The sequence below is a fragment of the Leptonychotes weddellii genome, chromosome 1 (genome assembly GCF_054177405.1).
Source record: "Leptonychotes weddellii isolate Sample4059 chromosome 1, ASM5417740v2, whole genome shotgun sequence".
In the NCBI taxonomy this organism is placed as follows: Eukaryota; Metazoa; Chordata; class Mammalia; order Carnivora; family Phocidae; genus Leptonychotes; species Leptonychotes weddellii.
The window spans coordinates 75,420,489-75,440,400 of record NC_138369.1 but is presented as its reverse complement, the minus strand read 5'-3'; positions in this window follow the sequence as shown (position 1 = coordinate 75,440,400).

Sequence of the window (19,912 nt, the reverse complement as noted above, 5' to 3'; positions counted from 1 at the left end):
ACTGGATTGTTCTTTATGTATACTGTCAATTTAATCATCACAACACAATTAAGTGGATAATGTCATTAGCCCCATCTTATAGGTGGGGCAACTGAGGCTCACTGAGGTTAAGCATATGGACTGGTTTCCATGGCTTTGTATATAGCAGAGCCAGGATTTAAGTACTGGTGAAGACCATAGATACAACCTGAAAAAAATTTAAGGGATTAGAGGTAGATTTTAAAAAAGAGAGTACCATTAAGTACAACAGGATGGGATAAGTGATATATAGTGTACCAGGATAAAAGAGAGATTTTTGTTTGTTTTTTGTTTTATTTTATTTATTTATTTTAAAAAGATTTTATTTATTTATTTGTGAGCAGGGGCGAGGGGCAAGAGGAGAGGGAGAAGCAGACTCCCCACTGAGCAGGGAATCCGATGTGGGACTCGATCCCAGGACCCTGGGATCACGGCCTGAGCTGAAGGCAGACACTTAACCGGCTGAGCCACCCAGACGTCCCTATTTGTTCTTTGTTTTAGAAGGAGGTTGTCAGTTGTGCCAATTGTCACAAAGGTGTCAAGTAAACACAAACATATGCGTATAATAGTATCTAATTATCTCATATCTGACCCTTGATATGCCTCAGAATGTTTGCTACTCAGACTTTAATACTTCCTGGGCTATATGTTACTGCTCTCTGTGCATTTCCGTCTGCAGAACACGAGGACACTGCTGAGTCTCTATTCCAGACAATAAGTGCATTTCAGAAGGAGTAAGGAAACCCATTATTTACAGAGAAACCAGTTTCACAAAAACAAGAATTTCAAAGCAAAATGAGATTTTCTCACATTAAGTCATGAAGTAAAAGTTTGAGTACGTAAGACTAAATAACTCTTAGTACTAGAAGGAAAAAGAATTATATTGCAGCATTGCAATAAAACCATATTTTATGGGTAATGAGGCAGTACTCTCACCTTTCCTCAGTATTTTATTTTATTTTATTTATTTTATTTTATTTTTTAAAGATTTTATTTATTTATTTGAGAGAGAGAATGAGAGAGAGAGAGCATGAGAGGGGGGAGGGTCAGAGGGAGAAGCAGACTCCCTGCCGAGCAGGGAGCCCGATGCGGGACTCGATCCCGGGACTCCAGGATCATGACCTGAGCCGAAGGCAGTCGCTTAACCAACTGAGCCACCCAGGTGCCCTCCTCAGTATTTTATATCTTTAGCTTTTTTTCCCTCTTCAGCCAGTGATGGGTGGACGTGAGATTAAAGTGTCATTATTTCAGGGCACTGAAGCACAACCACATAATGGTGACACCCAGAAATCCCGGGCACTTGCAGCCAGTCAAGTCTTTTTCATGAGCAATCTTGATATTGTTGGGGCTAGAGTCTTTCCCTACTTCAGATTGTTGGTTTGCTTGGCACTTGAGGATGTTTTCAAGGATAAAACAAGGTTGGAGCTGGCTCCTTGTAAAGCAGTCATGAAGCTCTTGTATGGAAACTTTCCATGAAAAGATGAGAAAAAAATGTTTTTTGGAGAAAAATAAGTAAAAACTAAATAAGTTGATGCCATAATACATCTATATTACCAACCAACAGAAGACTTTGTTCTTTTTAGCTGTTTGATTGTTTTGTTTTCTGCTCAGATAAAAAGAGAGTTTGGTTTTTATAGAAAGGCTTTTGCCTTTCAAGCGCAGAGAGTAAGGAAGCCTCTTTGGTCCTTCTCATGTTTGCTGAGATGCCCTCCAAAGGCTGGTTTGGTTGCTGCTGCTCCAGCATTCACAGGTACCGATGCCTGAGAAGGTGGATCCTTTCCAAGTCAGTCTGTGGAAATACAGGCCACAAGGTATAGGAGAGCATTACAGGGCAACGGTCCTTGCTGCTTGGCTCCATGGCAATCAGGTGTCCTTACTTAACCCCTGAGAGGAACATACATCCTTTCAGAAGATCTTGATATCTAGTAATTGAGTACTATGCAGACAGACTCTAAGGTGGCCCTCCACAATTTAAGTCTCCTTGCCTAAGGGTGCTCACCCTTATATAATCTTGTATAATCTTCTCCTCTTGAGTGGAAATGAGACCTAAGATTTGCTTCTAACCAATAGGATATGTTCAAGGCAATGAGACATCACTGCCATGATTACATTATGCTACATAAGCCTTTGTCTTGCCAGCAGACTTGCTCTAGGGACCCTTCTTATTGGGTTGATAAAATAAATGGCCACGTTGGAAAGCATAGGTGGCAAGGATCTTCAGGCAGCCTCTGGGAGTTGAGGCATCCTTCAGTCAACGGGCAGCCAGAAGCCAGGGCCCTCTGCCTTAACAACCACAAGTAAATAAAGTCTGCCAACATTGGTTGGAAGTGGATTCTTCCTCAGTTGAGCCTCTAGATGAGACTGCAGCCTCACCTAACACCTTCAGTTCAGCCTTGTGAGATCCTGAGCAAGGGTCCTAGTTAAGTTATGCCTAGATTCCTGACCCACAGAAACTGAGGTAAGAAATATGTGGGGTTTTTGGTTTTTTGTTTTAATTTTTAAAAGATTTTTATTTATTTATTTGAGAGAGAGAGAGAGAGAAAGAGAAAGCACGAGCAGAGGGAGAAGCAGACTCCCCGCCGAGCAGGAGACTGATGCAGGGCTCGATCCCAGGACCCCAGGATCATGACCCGAGCCAAAGGCAACCACTCAACTGACTGAGCCACCCGGGTGCCCCAGAAATGTGTGTTGTTTTAATCCACTGAGTTTGTGGCAATTTGTTATGCAACAACAGAAAACTAACATATTCACATATGATATCTTCCGATCCATTAGCTTAATTATACGTTTAATAAACAATTGTATTCTTAGATAACAACACTTAAAGAGACCAATTGTTGACTGCTTTGAGTGAGCATCGTAGAGTTTCGGAATGTATAAGCAGACTCTCAAAGTGGTTTCTTTTCCCCTATAATTTGCTAATGGTTATGAAAGGGCTAAAGTAATGGGATAGTGTCCTATTTTGAATATGACAGGGTTATTTGTATCAAACTGAACCAAAAGGGAGTGCTGTAGGAAGAAGGAACAAGTTCATTAGAGCCTTCCCAGTTGTGGCCATGTCCTAACATTAATTGCACCTGCATTGATTACTGCTTGTTGATTATTCAAATTCATTGTTTGATTATCTACGGATGGACTACGCCTCTTACCCAAAAGGAATTTAGAAAAGGTAAGAAGTCCTAGAATCAAGTTTAGGTAAGCAACACATCCTACAAAAAGCAGAGTACATGACTTTGGGCAGCAGAGACAATCAGGTTAATATGAATATTCTCAGAGGGATTTGTGTTCACTCTTCATCTCTTCTCCAACATCCTTTTCTCCAGGGTTGTCTATCTTCCTTATTACTGGTACTTTTTAGTCTGTGATCTATTTGATCTTAAAGTTTCATTAGAACTTTAACACTGACATTTGATATTTTGAACATTTTGATATCTCTTCAAACTTTTAAGTATTTGATTAAGTAATTCTTCAGAATTATCAAGTATATGCAATTCTTTGAGTAATTATTGAGTGACTGCACAATCAAGTTAGTATAACATTCTGATAAACACTGCATTAAGTTCAAAATGGAAGACACATTTTGACTTTAATATTATACATAGAAAGTTCAGAACTCAGTTTTTAAAGATTAAGTAAAGAAATGCTCAGGAACCCATTCAGTTCACATCTGTTACCTGCTCGTGCCTACAGTTATGAATGACCTAGTGTGGTTTTCATTGTATTTGCAGGCCTGTGCATGCATTGTCCAGAATCACTACGTGAAACCACTTCAGCTAAACTTTGGGAGGAATCATGCCTCGCATTTCAGAATCAGAAGTGACCAGGCAAGGAAGAGAATCAACTATGCTTTCAAGATCACCACAAATAAGTAGTCTTTTAAAAAAAATATTCGCTGGGCGCCTGGGTGGCTCAGTTGGTTGGGCGACTGCCTTCAGCTCAGGTCATGATCCCACGGTCCTGGGATCGAGTCCCGCATCGGGCTCCCTGCTCTGCGGGGAGCCTGCTTCTCCCTCTCCCACTCCCCCTGCTTGTGTTCCCTCTCTCGCTGTGTCTCTCTCTGTCAAATAAATAAATAAAATCTTTAAAAAAAAAAAATATTCGCTGCCTGCCACCATAGATGAGCTGATATGACTTGGGCCACCTGGAACACATCCCTTACCACAAAAACTTCTTGGCATTCAAGAAGATTCAAGAAGGGCTATCTGTTCTCTGCTCCATAAGAAAGGAGTAACAAAGCCTCAGCTGTGACATTCAGGAGAGAAAGTCATAGTATTATCAGTGGGAAAACCAACCTGTAGTCAGCCTAGCATGTGTCAGCTACTGGAACTACTGTGGGACCTCCCTATAGCCCATTCATCTAATCTGGAATCTTCTTTGTAGTTGATGACAGTGACACTATTCAGCTCTAAGTCCACAAATAAATATGTGTTAGCCAGAATCTCCTGTATTAACCAGATTGTCTCTGCTGCCCAAATTCATGTACTTTTTCTTCTGCAGGATGATGGGACATCAACAACTTTTTGGATTGCTCCCCCAAACTTGATTCCAAGCTTTTTTCCTTCCTAAGTCCTTTTTGGCTGAGAACTAGAGTTGATCAATTGTTTTGTTACATTTTATTTCCACAACCAGTCAATTCCTTACCTCTTCTCTACTTCTTTCCCTCCCTCCCTCCCTCTCTCTCTCTTTTCTTTCTTTCTTTCTTTCTTTCTTTCTTCTTTCTTTCTTTCTTTCTTTCTTTCTTTCTTTCTTTCTTTCTTCTTTCTTTCTTCCTTCCTTCCTTCCTTCCTTTCACTCTCTTCTCTTCTCTTTCTTTCATGTAGACTCCACACCCAGCATGGAGCCCAATGCAGGGCTTGAACTCACAACCTTGAAATCAAGACCTGAGCTGAGATCAAGATTTGGACACTTAACTGACTGAGGCATCCAGGCGCCCCTCCACTTCTATTTTTTCTTTTTAATTTTTGTTTATTTATTTATTTGTTAAGATTTTATTTATTTGACAGAGAGAGACAGCGAGAGAGGGAACACAAGCAGGGCGAAGTGGGAGAGGGAGAAGCAGGCTTCCCGTGGAGCAGGGAGCCCGATGCGGGACTCGATCCTAGGACCCTGGGATCATGACCTGAGCCGAAGGCAGACGTTTAACGACTGAGCCACCCACGCACCCCTCCACTTCTATTTTTAACCCTCCTTCAGCCTCAAGAATTTTCTCTCCTCTGACCCATGGTCACCTTTGCCCTTCCATATTAGAATGTTTGCCAAGCTGGCTTGCTTCACCAGAGAGAACTTTGACCTCAGGGCACATAGTGACTGACACTTCATCTTCTTACCTGTTCGGTCAGGTGATAGCCAAATCCTTCCCTTACCCAACAAAGAGGGGAACGAGATTAGAGTTCAGCACTTGAGCTATTATTTCATAAAGAGTTCAGTGCTTCAGGGGCGCCTGGGTGGCTCAGTTGGTTAAGCGACTGCCTTCGGCTCAGGTCATGATCCTGGAGTCCCGGGATCGAGTTCCGCATCGGGCTCCCTGCTCGGCGGGGAGTCTGCTTCTCCCTCTGGCCTTCCTCCCTCTCATGCTCTCTGTCTCTCATTCTCTCTCAAATAAATAAATAAAATCTTTAAAAAAAAAAAAAAAGAGTTCAGTGCTTCAGTACAATTGCCTGATCTTTATCATCGCAATTCAATTTTCAGGATGCAGTGGAGAGAAAAAATATGTTCAAGTTATCTTCCTCTTTGTACGAGAACATCCAACAAGAGCCTCCTCCTCCCAATTCCCAGAGGAGATCAGCAGCCACTACCCACCACCGAATGCCATCAGAAATATCAAGATGAGTCCCTTCAGTTTCAAGACTTGACAGCTTTGTGTTTTTTCAGTCACAGGGAGTTGACCTGACTTTTCTCTTCCCGATAGCTTTCTGCAGGGCCCTGCAGAAATAGCTTTTGCTTTGATTACCCGGTGATTTACAGCCCTTCTCATTTGCTTCTCATATCTCGTTTTTCCAGAGCTTAGGGAGCTCTCCTCTTACCCTGTTGCCTCAAAGCAATTTTCCTTATCATCTTCCAGAAGTCCAAGGCCCATCCTTTATGTACTTCTGATTCTCCTGAATAATAATTGTTTTTTGTCTCTTTCCTCCTTCCTAGCTTTCTTTCTTCGTAGCATCAGTGTTTTCACCGTGGGGCAGACTTCATACAAACATAGAACTCCAATACTGATTCTTTCACAGAGGAAAAAAACAATGCTTTCTTCATCTCATATTTGCCTGGCTAGGTATTTGCAATTGTTCTTGTGAATTACAGAACTTTGTGGGGAGAATCATCTTAACATTCTTGATATGTTTGAAAAATAGTATGCCAACATTTAGATACAGAGATCTGTCAGGGCTTCTCCCAGAAGCAAAGCTGAGAGAAAGATTGAGTGCGCATAGTTTATTTTGCGATGGTGGGTGATGTGGGCAGAAGTGTGTGTGTGTGTGTGTGTGTGTGTGTGTTTGTCCAGTAAAGAAGAAAAGGCAGGATATAAAGGGTATACTATAAAGGCAGCTACCATAATGTGCAATTGAAGTTCAATCCTGTGGAAAAGTTTTGGAAAATGGTATAAAACGCATACTTCATTATGATCCTACTCAAGGGGCAAGAGAGCTGGGGTATTTATACATTCATGCCCACTGTTATTGATTAAGGGATGCCTCTAATGCGTTACAAATTACCCAGGCACTTCGAGCTGGCCTTGAAGGCAGGCAAAACGGGTTTCAGCAGCCCAAGGGCAGCCTTCTGACAAAGCTGTAGGTTCTGGCTGTTGGAAAGCACACTGCTACACACAGAAGTGAGGAGATATGAAGGGAACACTGGTGCATCTGCTGTAGGGAACCAAAGGCCAGAGCTTGGGGGGATTAGTTCATCCCATCACCTAACTGATAGGCAAGCAATCGGGAAAGTGACTGTGGAAGTAAACCATGTTGTGATTCAAAAGTTCTCCACAGGGCGCCTGGTGGCTCAGTTGGTTAAGGGACTGCCTTCGGCTCAGGTCATGATCCTGGAATTCCAGGATCGAGTCCCGCATCGGGCTCCCTGCTCAGCGGGGAGTCTGCTTCTCCCTCTGACTTTCCCCTTCTCATGTGCTCTCTCTCATTCGCTCTCTCTCAAATAAATAAATGAAATCTAAAAAACAAAACAAAAGAAAAAAACATTAAAAAATTTAAAAAAAAAAAGGTTCTCCACAAACAAGTGGCTCAGGTAACAGGTGATCAGTATGGTAGACATTTGCCTTTCTTCTGGCTTCCCAGCCATGTCCCACCCCCCAATCTTTCATATTCGGAGGGCTCTACATCATTAGGTGACTTGGTGAAATGCTCTCACTCCAGAGGCCAAAAGAGCAGAATAAAGTTTTCTTTCCTTGCCTCCTTGTAGCCAGGGTATAGGTAGGTGATCTGGCCTCACCCATTCAGGGATTTTCTCTTGTTGGCTTGGGCTGCTATTAACAAAGAACCATAGACTAGGTGACTTATAAACAATAGGTTTTTATTTCTCACAGTTCCGGAGGCTGAAAGTCCAAGATCCAGGTGCCAGCATGCTTGGGTTCCAGGGAGAACCCTCTTCTGGGTTGCAGACTACCATCTTCTTGTGTCCTCACAAAGTGGGAATTGGGTGGGAAAGCTCTTGGGGTGCCATTTATCGGGGCACCCATCCCATTCATGATGGCTCCACCCTCATGAGCTAATCACCCACCAAAGGCCTCATCTCCTAGTACCCTCACATCGGGAGTTAAAATTTTGATATATGACTAAACATTCAGTTCCTTACAGACTTCTAATCCTCCGGGAGCAAAACAAAGATGCGGAAACTGTGGAGAGTTGTTCTTGAGGGTGCTGTCAGGATGCAGGAATGAAGGAGTCGGTGGTAGCAGCCTAACAACAGTGGTGCAAACATAACCTGGGTCCCCACCCCCAACCTAGCTCCCCTGATCTGAGCATGTGCCTCCAAGAAACGTATTTTCTGTTTCACTTCACAAGTGTTGGTTTCTACCGTCTGCAACTGAGAAAAACTGGTCTTCAGAGAATGACAGAAGTTTGAAGGCAGGCAATGTCCTGCTTTGTACAGAGCGCTTTTCTACTTTTCTACAATCTAGAGAGGAGGCAGAGAGAAATAAAGGCAATAGATGATAAGGGTTTAGCCTTCAACAAGTTCACAATCTGATCGGACTGATAAGAAGTAAGGTCATGTGAGAAACCTGAAACGTACACACATATCTTGTTTACATGTGTTATCTTTACCTTTTACTCAATTATCTTTTATATACTTGGGATCATTTATCCTCAATAACTCTGCATGGGTGGGCGCCTGGGTGGCTCAGTTGGTTAAGCGACTGCCTTCGGCTCAGGTCATGATCCTGGAGTCCCGGGATCGAGTCCCGCATCGGGCTCCCTGCTGGGCAGGGAGCCTGCTTCTCCCTCTGACCCTCCCCCCTCTCATGTGCTCTCTCTCATTCTCTCTCTCTCAAATAAATAAATAACATCTTTAAAAAAAAAAAGAAAGAACTCTGCATGGGTGGTTCAGTCTGTTAAGCGGCTGCCTTCGGCCCGGGTCATGATCCCAGGGTCCTGGGATCGAGTCCCGCATGGGCTCCCTGCTCAGATGGGAGTCTGCTTCTCCCTCTCTCTCCCTCTGCTTGTGCTCTGTCTGTCAAATAAATAAAATATTAAAAAAAAAAAAAAAAAACTCTGCATGGGAGGTGCGATTCCCTAGGCTTTGCAGAGGAAGAACCTGAGGCATGGAGGAGCTAAGTAATATTCCTATAATGCTGCATGGGCAAAATCAAGACTAAAATGCCATTGTGTCCTCTCGGCCATGTGCCCTTCCCTTTTGAGTTCTGTTTAGGAATACCTTGTTGTGCATGCGCAAAGGTCTAGAACAGGGGTTGGCAAACCATGGCTCCCATCCTGCCAGCCAATTCTTTGGTAAATAACATTTCACTGGAGCATAGCCACACCCATTTGCTCATTTTTTGTCTAAGGCTGCTTTGAAGCTACTATCAGCAACGTTGAGTAGTTGCAATGCATACCACGTGGCCTGCAAGCCTAAAATATTTACTATCTTGCTCTTTATAGAGAAAATTTGCCAACCCCTGGGCTAGGGCATAGTTATAAACAATTTCGCTTCACTGAATTAAGCTTCTAGGAGTCCCCTACGTGGGTGTCATTTGTCGGAACTGTCCTACAGACATTAATGACTATGCAATAAACAAATCAAGGTACAAAGCAGTAGCCGTAATAATAATAATATTAACAACAACAACCGTCATTAATGAGGACTCCCTATGTTCAGGCCTGTGATGAAAGCTTAAACTAACATACTTCTACTTGCCTGATTCCAAGTTCAAAGAGGTTAAGTAAATTGTGCAGGAGCAGGGGGCTGGTGGTAAGAGGCACAGCTAGCTGCATTAATCCTGCATATCTGTCTGCAGAGGCTGGGGCTCTTCAGCACCCTGCTTTACTGCATTGCCCTTCATCCATCATAAAGAGTGAAAGCCAGGAAAAAGAAGGACCCCGCCTCATGAAGCTAGTGCCAATGAGACAGTGGACGTCAGGTTGCCCAGAGCAGGGAAGTTTGGGATGGGCACTCTACCTCGCAAGTTGTCAAGGTAATTATCACTGTCACTTCCTGTTTTCTCAATGAAACATGTTGACAAACCACTCACGATAGCATTACTGTAGACACCTAACAAAGAGGAAATAGTAGCCAAAGCTTCTAGTCCCACTAATGTTTGATTTTTGAGTTTCTGGTTTTTGATATTTTCTGATATTCTGAATGACCAGCCACCCAAGCCTTTACAACTTCAATAGGAAGATGCAGAGTGTCCCTGCTCTTCCCACACTAGCACAGCAAAGGAGTGGGTCGTGAGCCCTCTTAAAGAGGGTTTAAAACAAGTCTGCCTTGTCTTCGAATATCACTAACACAGTGCCCAGCTTTGTTGCGAGGTTTATGAAGTGGTGCCAAGGTCCTACCTCATTCTCTTGGCTTTAGCTCTCGCCTGTCTTCTGTAGGTAGGTTACTCATGCTCCACCAGAAAGCTCAACCTTATTAACCCAGGTGTCAGACAGCCAAGGATGTAAGGTAGGCTGAAAGCCCCCACTGCAATATGGAGTGGAGCTTGGCATTGCTGGAGCTTGGCATTGGTTGCCCTTTAGATTTTGGAATCCCAGTTCCGAACACAGAACTCCAATGTTAGTCTTAAAGCCTAACTTGTGTTCACTAGCTCAATGGTGGGGAGAATCTTCCACTCCTGTTGGCGTCGTACCAGTGCTCTGGGTCTCATTATCCTGCTCTGGTCTGGCCACAGCTCACATAACTGCCTGCCTACCAGATTTTTCAGCATCACCCATTGGGAATTCTGATTCAGTATCTTACCCGCCCATTAGGACTCAATCTTTTCCTCTTGGATTTTCAGTGCTGACCATTGGCTGTTGTATGTTTTGGCCACCATGCTTTGCCCTTTGCTGCACTTCTATGGTTGGCCCCAGGAGTAAGGCCACTTCCCCTATTTATTTTGCACTTCTATTTTTCAAGTAATCTCTGCACCCAACATGGGGCTCAAACTCAGGACCCCGAGATCAAGAGTACCCAGAAAAATAACAAGTTACTAATAATATAACAAAATACCCACTATTTTAGCAAGAGCTATTATTTCATTTGATGATTAAACCCACCTAGAAGTAGGTATTATCATCCCCATTTTAAAGATGAAGAAACTAAGACTTAGAGAAAGAAACCAAACTTGTTCTGGATTATTGTATTAACTTTTTTTTTTAATTATGTTATGTTAATCACCATACATTACACCATTAGTTTTTGATGTAGTGCTCTGTGATTCATTGTGTACGTATAACACCCAGTGCTCCATTCTTATTGCTGCGTAGCAAATTACCACAGACTTAGTGGCTTAAAATAATAGACATGAATTACCTCAAAGTTCCTGTGGGAGGTGTCTGGGCACAACATGGCTTGATTTTCTGCTCAGGGTCTCACAAGGTGGCAACAAGCTGTCGGACGGGCTGCCTTCTTGTCTAGTTGCTTGACAGGGGAAGAATCCACGTCCAAGCTCATTCACGTTGTTGGCAAAATTCATTTCCTTGTGTCTGTGTGACTGAGGGCCCCGGCTTCTTACCGGCAATCAGTTTAGAGCCACCCTCGCTCAAGGCCAGCCACAGCTCCCTGGCCACATGGCCTGCTTTATAAACAGTTCACGCAGCTGTTTGTTTTTTCAAGGCTAGAAGAATAGGCTCTCACTCCAGTCTACTAAGATGGGGTCTTACAGAAGGTAACATAATCATGGGAGGGACAGCACCTCTCCTTTGCTATGCAATGTAGCATAATTGCAATCCTGACATCCCATCACATTTGCCATATTTCATGGGTTAGAAGCAGGTCCTAGATTCCACCTGCGCTCGAGGGGAGGGGATTAGACAAGGATGTGATTCACTGGTGGTGACTTTAGGGTGTGTCTGCCACAGCCCCATAGCTGCTACGCTGCCCATCGGGGGCCCGAGCCACGTCACACGGCCTCCCTGTAGCCCCGGCTTCCTTTCTTTCTCCTCTGCCCCTCTGGCCACGTGAAATTGTCCTGTCTTGTGAGTCTTGAGTTGTAAACCTTTGACATTGCCCTCAAGGTCGTGCGCACAGTGTTTTTGATCAAATCTTCTCCGTTTTTCAGTGCAAACCATCTTGAAGAGGGTTTGAAATAGGCCTGCTGGTTCTGGAATGTCATTTCCATGGCACTCAGGCTTGTTGGGAGATTGCAGTAAAACAACCAGCAAAGCCCTTGGGACGAACCCAGGCAGATACAGCGTAGAGACTCACTACTATGTTCCACGGGGCTGCATTCGGTGTCTCCCGAGGACCAGTTCTGTCAACGTGCAAACAAAGACTGAAGTATCCAAATAAGAAGAGAAAGACCTACTGCTATTTTTCAATTTAAATCAACTGAGAAATCTTCATATCTGGATCAAATTTAAATTACTTTCTCAAAGAAATGCAAAGGAGCTAGCCGAGCGCCGTTGCCTCCCTGACGAAAACTGTCAATGCATTAGACACTTTTTCCTCACAGTGTCACATCACCCTTTTATTTCTGGGAGACAGACCCCGTCACCAATCACACATGACAGCTTGTCATAGAGGTTGCCATTTTTCTGTGGATGTGCCTGGTTTCTTGGCCCTCCTACATTTTAATTTTCCAAGAGGTGATACAGTGGAGATCTGATGTGGGGAGCAGACTCCACGGAGAGTTTTGTCTACTGCTTACTAGTTTTTGATGAAAAACAACTCTGCAGAAACATAAAGTATGTTCTGCTCCCTGTGTCTGAGATAGATTCTAAGTTCTTTCAAACTCATAAAAAGGGCTCAAAAAGGCAAGAGCTACACAAGCTGGTCTTGACTGAGAATCAGGATTGCTTTAGTAGGCATACTAACGTTGTTGTTGTTGTTGTTTTATGACAAATAAGTTAGGTTTCCCAAATACATTTTTTTTTTTTAAGATTTTATTTATTTGCGAGACAGAGAATGAGAGACAGAGAGCATGAGAGGGAGGAGGGTCAGAGGGAGAAGCAGACTCCCTGCCGAGCAGGGAGCCCGATGCGGGACTCGATCCTGGGACTCCAGGGTCATGACCTGAGCCGAAGGCAGTCGCTTAACCAACTGAGCCACCCAGGCACCCACCCATGCAGAGTTATTGAGGATAAATGATCCCAAGTATATAACGACAGAGAGAGACACAGCGAGAGAGGGAACACAAGCAGGGGAAGAGGGAGAGGGAGAAGCAGGCTTCCCGCTGAACAGGGAGCCCGATGCGGGGCTCGATCCCAGTACGCTGGGATCATGACCTGAGTCGAAGGCAGACGCTTAATGACTGAGCCACCCAGGCACCCCGCAAAGCTCAAGTCTTAAAACACATTGTGGATATAAAAGAAGACAAGATATTTACATTTTGCCACCCAAACTTTTAAAAATATGTGTCACGGACAAAAATGTATTGCTTTTGAATTGGGGAAAATCTTTTTTTTTTTTTTTAAAGATTTTATTTATTTATTTGACAGAGAGAGAGGCAGGGAGAGAGGGAACACAAGCAAGGGGAGCAGCATAGGGAGAAGCAGGCCTCCCACGGAGCAGGGAGCCCGATGCAGGGCTCGATCCCAGGACCCTGGGATCCTGACCTGAGCTGAAGGCAGACGTTTAATGACTGAGCCACCCAGGCGCCACCGTGGGGGAAATCTTTAAACAAGTTAAGCCAAGGAAATAAATGACAAACTAATACACGGTATCTTACAAAACTAGAAACTTCCATAAAGGAGGGAGATTGGTGACGAGTCAGTGGGAAGTTGCTGTTAGGCTGACCTCCTGCCATTCCTTTATGACACAGGCCACAGTCAGAAATTGTAGGCCTTCTTTTGGAAAGTGGTTCCTGATTCCTACAAAGTTCTTTGTTTTCTGAGCTCACTAGAGTCAGGACAGGGTTTGATTGCTCAGAAAGAGAGAGAGAGAGAGAAAATGGCGGTGGTGGGTGGTGGGAGGAAGGATCCAGATGTGGAGAAATTTAGACCCACTATGGCTGGGCACCAGGCGAGGGCTAGGTGGAGATGGAACCACCCTCTATCCTCACCCCATCCCTCCCTTGGCTCAACACTGGAGAAAAGTTGGAAGACAGAAGGAAAAAAGGTGAAATTCGTAATTACTTGATCCCTTAAGATACCTTCTGATGTAATAGAAAATTAAGTCGAAGCAATGAAATCATTTAAATGTTTCATGTAAGTCTGGAGGAAGGAGATTCCAGAGTTTGTTCAGCATCTTAACATGAGTTAGCGCTGAATTCTCTTGGCGTTCTTCTCCAGCTACAAGATGGCGGCTGCTGCTTGCCACCACCTCCTCATGGGGCGCAGGGTGAAGGTGAGGGGAAGGGATGCACACAAACAGTAAAAGAGATGATTCTCACATGATCACGACGAGCTGAAACACACAGCAGAACTGGAAATGGAATATCCGTTTTCAAACGGAGAGATTTAAAGAGGATGAGAGGAAGGGAGGAGAGAAAGAGAGAGCAGTGTACAAATTCTAGTGAAATGCTCCGATCCCTTGATAGAGGATTGTTTAGAGGAAGCAAAAGGAAAACCAATCACATGCAATTTCCTTCCAATTCAAAAAATCTGGATTTATAAAAAAAAAACTTGGAAACAGGCCAGCCTGAAGCCAGAATGAGCTGACAGGACTGCAGTTAAGGCGTGTCATCAGAGCAATGAGTAAAAGCTACACAATGGCTCAATTCAAACGCTTTAAAAGTAAAAGGGATTTCACTCCCATTATCTAGGCTTTCAGTAGAACCAAAAATTTCAGTTCACAAAGGCTCACAGTTTCATTCCACTCTGTGGTGCTTGTCAGAGTTTCCCTCCCCCTGACATTTATTTTCTTCTTCCTTGTTAGAGCAATGCCATACTTTTCAGCCTTGTTTTTTTTCATTCTCATTTTAGGCCTCAATTTTTTTTTCCTTTCTAGTTCAGTGTTGATGCTGGCTCGTTTTTCTCAGAAACAAATTGTTTCGGTGTGAGTACAAATTTAGACCAATTCCTAGGAACACTGTTAGCAGGAAGAGAATCCTAGCAGGCAGCTGTGGCCTGCATGCTTTTAAAAAATTTCCACACGTTTGCATATCAGAACTGCGCACAAGTGACAATAGACGAGCGTTCAGAGAGGTGGTCTAGTGTGACGGATTAAAAGCACAGACTCTGAACCCATTCTGTCCTGGTTTAACCCCCAGCCTTAGCACCTATTCCTTGTGTGACGTTGGAGGCCATGAACTTACAATGCCTCGGTTTCCTCATCTGTAAAATGGGAACGATGTTAATATGTACCTCATAGTGTTACTGTGAGGATTGAATGAGTTCATGACTCGAGAATCCAACTACTTACCCTCTCCATTACTACCTATCAATGGTGTCTGAGCCACCATCCTCTATGGATTCCAGCCTCCCAACTAGTCTCCCTCTCTCTACCTTTGCCCTGCAATGCCACGGGGTCTATTTCCCAACACGGCAGATTGACTTACCCTTTTATAATGTAAGTCAAATGTAATATCACTCTTTTGCTCGCCACCCTACAAGAGCTCCCCATCTCCCTTACTGGAAAGACGAAGTGTCCGCAGTGGCCCAAAAGACCCTACATGAGCTGGCCTCTCATTTCCTCTCTGACCTCATTTCCTATGTGTCTTCCCTTCCCTCACTCTGTTCCAGCCACACTGGTCCCCTTGTAGTTCCTTGAACGTACCAGGTGATCTGGGTTTGCTCTGGCTGTTCCTTCTGCCAGGATGTTCTTCCTTCAGATATCTGCATAGCTCGGTCCATTACCTCCTCTCCTTTTTCTTAACAGCTTTATTGAGGTATAATTTGCATACCATAAAAATCACCTGTTTTAAGTACACACTTCAATGGTTTAAAGTATATTTAGAGTCATGAAACTATCACCCCAATCCATTTTAGAACATTTTCATCACCACAAAAAGGAATCCGGTACACTTCAGCTGTCATCCTTCTATTTCCCCATCCATCCCATCCTAACACAAACTTTAATCTACTTTCTGTGTCTATATATTTGCCTACTCTGGACATATCATGTAAATAGAATCATGCACTATGTGGCCTTTTGTGATTGGTTTCCTTCACTTTGCATGCTTTCAAGGTTCATTTATGTTGTAGCATGTAACAAGACCTCATTCCTCTTCATTGCTGAATGTTATTCCGTTGTGTGGATAGAACACATTTTATTCATTAATCACTTCATGGACATTTTGGCTGTTGCGGCTAATGCTATTATGAACCCTGTGCATAGGGTTATGTGTGGACATATATTTTTAATTGTCTTTGGTATATACCTAGGAAAGGAATTATGGGGTCATATGGTGATTCTATATTGAACCATTTGATAAACTGCCCAGTTGTTTCCCAGAGTGAGTGCACCATTTTATATTCCTACCAGCAATGTATGAGGGTTTCAGTTTCTTATCTCTAACACTAATTGTTATTTGACTCTAGCCATCCTAGTGGGTATGAAGGAGTATCTCGTTGTGGTTTTGGGAATTTCATTTGTATTAAACATCTTTTCATGCACTTGTTGGCCATTTGTATTCCTTCTTTGGAGAAATGTCTGTTCAAATCCTTTCTCTATTTTTAATTGTGTGATTTGTTTTCTTGTTATTGAATTGTAAGTGTTCCTTGTATATCCTGGTTATCAGAGATACAGGATTTGCAAATATTTTCTTCTAATCTATGCATCATGTTTATTGTTTACTGTGTCGCTTTGCTAAAACATAACCTCCACAAGGCCAGACATCTTTTTCCGTTTTGCTTAATGACGTATCCCCAGTGCCTAGAATGGTGCCTGGCACATAGCCATTGTTGAATAAATACTTTTTGGATGAATATATTAATGTGTTTTCAAATAACAACGGCTGTATGAAGTGGCAGTGATGTTGTTTTCCTGCACGGAGAAAGCAGTTCAGAATGTAGTGCTAAAATCATCCGATCAGTCAGATCCAGAGGCCCTAACCAAACAAGCTCCTAAGCTGCTTGAGTACTTTTTTCTTACATGTTTAAGAGGTTTCTTTTTTCATCATTTATAAAATAAAGAAAATAAGATTTCACTATTTACTTCATAGGTGACATGCAAGTGAAATGAAATAATGTATGTGATGTGTGATTCAAACTAGATAGAAGTCGATTTCTGTCTCACGTAATAGCCTTGGACAATCAGGTCTTTCGGTCCCATGAGATAGGCTCAGGCATCATGTTTCTTCCATCTTGTTCTTCCTCCACCTCCTACAGTGTTGTCCCTTATGTCATTAAGCTATTTCCACGTAACAAACTATCCCGAAATGTAATGACTTAAAACAATTTTTTTTTTTTTTTTGCTTATGGTTCTTAAGATCAGCAATTTAATTTGTACCAGGTGGAAGGTTCTTCTACTGGTCTCACCTGGGATCACTCATGAAGATAGAGTCATCTGGTCGCTTGACTAAAACTGGATCAAAAGGGCCTACTCATGTGTTGGCTGTTAATTGGGCATCTGTCTCCCTGTGGTCTCTCATTGTCAAGGAGGCTAACTCAGGCATCTTTACATGGCAGTCACAGGGTTCCAAGAAAGAAACACTATATGTTGCATGACACCCTTAAGACCTAGGCCTAGAACTCTGTTATCATCACTTTCCCCATTCTTTTTGCCAAAGAAGACTGAAGGGGTGGAGGAAGAGACTTCACCTTTTGGTGGAAGGAATGGCAAGGTCACATTGCAGAGGAGCATACATATATAGATGGGATGAACTTGTGGCTATTGCAATCTACCATGCTCCCTTCCCTTCTTTTCATGCACTTGTTGGCCATTTGTATTGAAGCTATCTTTCTTTCTTTTTTTTTTTTTTAAAGATTTTACTTACTTAGTTGAGAGAGAGCACAAGAGCAGGGTGAGGGGCAGAGGGAGAAGCAGACTCTCCACTGAGCAGGGAGCCCAACTCGGGACTCAATCCTGGGATTCCGGTATCATGACCTAAGCCGAAGGCAGACGTTTAACCGACTAAGCCACCCAGGCGCCCGAAACTATCTCTTGAGTTTCACATTTGTTTTTTTTTAAGATATTATTTATTTATTTGAGAGAGAGAATGAGAGAGAGAGAGAGCACATGGTGGGGGGAGGGACAGAGGGAGAAGCAGACTCCCTGCTGAGCAGGGAGCCTGATGTAGGACTCAATCGCAGGACTCCAGGATCATGACCTGAGCCGAAGGCAGACATTTAACTGACTGAGCCACCCAGGCGCCCCAAAGTGGGACAATTCTAAAGAGCTTTCTCAGCTCCAGAGCTTGCTGTGGATCAGCGGAAGCCTCAGTTGTGACCACATTGCAAGTTAGCTTCTTTCTTTCTCCAATCCTACTCTCTTGACTCCTTTATAGATTTAGCTCTTAAGAGCACCTCTAATATAGCTTTTATATTAGAGCCTATTTCTGAGGAACTAATCCAAGACATATTTGAAATAACATATGCACAAGGATTTATAATAGCAGAAAATCGAAACAAATTCCTATGGTAGAGGACTGGTTAAATAAACTATGCAGTCTGTGAAGAGAATTATCAACGGGCATGGAAAGGTCTCTGAAAAAGCAATGATGATAAATACTAATAAGAATATATCACTTACTGGGGCGCCTGGGTGGCTCAGTTGGTTAAGCGACTGCCTTCGGCTCAGGTCATGATCCTGGAGTCCCGGGATCGAGTCCCGCATCGGGCTCCCTGCTCAGCAGGGAGTCTGCTTCTCCCTCTGACCCGCATGATCTCTCTATCTCATTCTCTCTCTCAAATAAATAAATAAAATCTTAAAAAAAAAAAAGAATATATCACTTACTATGTACTGGGCACTGTTCTAAGGTCTTTCTGTGTAGGTGCTGTTTCTGTGCCCAGGTGAAGAAGAATAGAGAACAGGTCAAGGAAGCATTTCCCATGTATATGAAATGGCATGTCTGAAGGCCCAGGGACAAGAGAGGACTTGCGATATTTAAAAAATTAAATATATATATAGTTATAGATATTACAATAAAATATGTTATATATTATATACCATGGTTTATGTATATAATTTATAATACATATTATAATAGAAGTATATAGTGTGAGTGGTAAAAAGACCAGAGATAAGACTGGAGAGTTAAGATTTAACCGGTAGGAAGAGGTAGCCTGACTGGAGCCCAAGGACCAGTTAAGAGGTTGTTACTCTGGTTCCGGTAGGAAGCAACAATGTCTTGGACTAGGATAGTAATAACAGATTTAGGGAAAAAATTCATGAGATAAAGTTAATCCAGTTCAGTAACTTGGAGCAGAGGTGGGAGAGGGAGAGGCACATTTGGTTTTGTTTGTATGCTAATGGTGGGGATGCTCTCAGGAATTGGCTTGAGTACATTAAATTGGGGATCCCTAGTACACATTCAAGTGAAGATGTCATATAAACAGTTGGATATAAGTTTTGAATTCAGTCTGAACTGGAGATTGAATTGGCAGTGTATATATGTTATTTAAAGGCATGAGACTAGATGAGCTCATTTAGGAAATTGGTGTTAGTAGAGAAGGCTTCCCTTCTGATCAGTCTAAAGACTGACAGATCAGTCCTGCATATATACACATATATGTTAATAAATATATATGAATAAGTTAAACTCTGTGAGACACCTGTCTTTAAGGGGAAGATGGAAGAGAAGGAACATAGCAAAGGTGATGAAATGGGAGTGTGGAGACAGTGAGGAGAATACCAGGAGAGCACTGCCCTAGGCATTCAGAGAGGCAAATGTTTAAAAGTGATCAACTGCAGGGGCTCCTGGGTGGCGCAGTCGGTTAGGGGTCCAGCTCTTGGTTTCAGCTCAGGTAGCGATCTCAGTGTCGTGGGTTTGAGCCCATTTTGGGCTCCACGCTCACTGTGGAGTCTGTAGAGGACTCTCTCTCCCTCTCCCTCTGCCCCTCCCCAGCCCAGTAAATAAATCTTAAAAAAAAAAAGTGATCAACTGCTACAGAGAATTATAAACTGGTCCCTTGGGTTTGCCACTTAGGTCATTAGTGACCTCAACAAGAGCAGTCTGGGGTGGTAGAGCCCAGATTGTGATGGATTGAGTAGTGAAAGTGGGGAAAGAAGGTACAAAATGAGGAAGGAAGGAGGGAGGGAAAGAAGGAAAAATGAGTAGGGTGTGTGTGGAAAGAAGTCATTTAGAAAGAAACATACAGTATTCAATGACAAATTCCCCATCTAAAATAATGACTCTTGGGGCACCTGGGTGGCTCAGTCGTTAAGCATCTGCCTTTGGCTCAGGTCATGATCCCAGGGTCCTGGGATC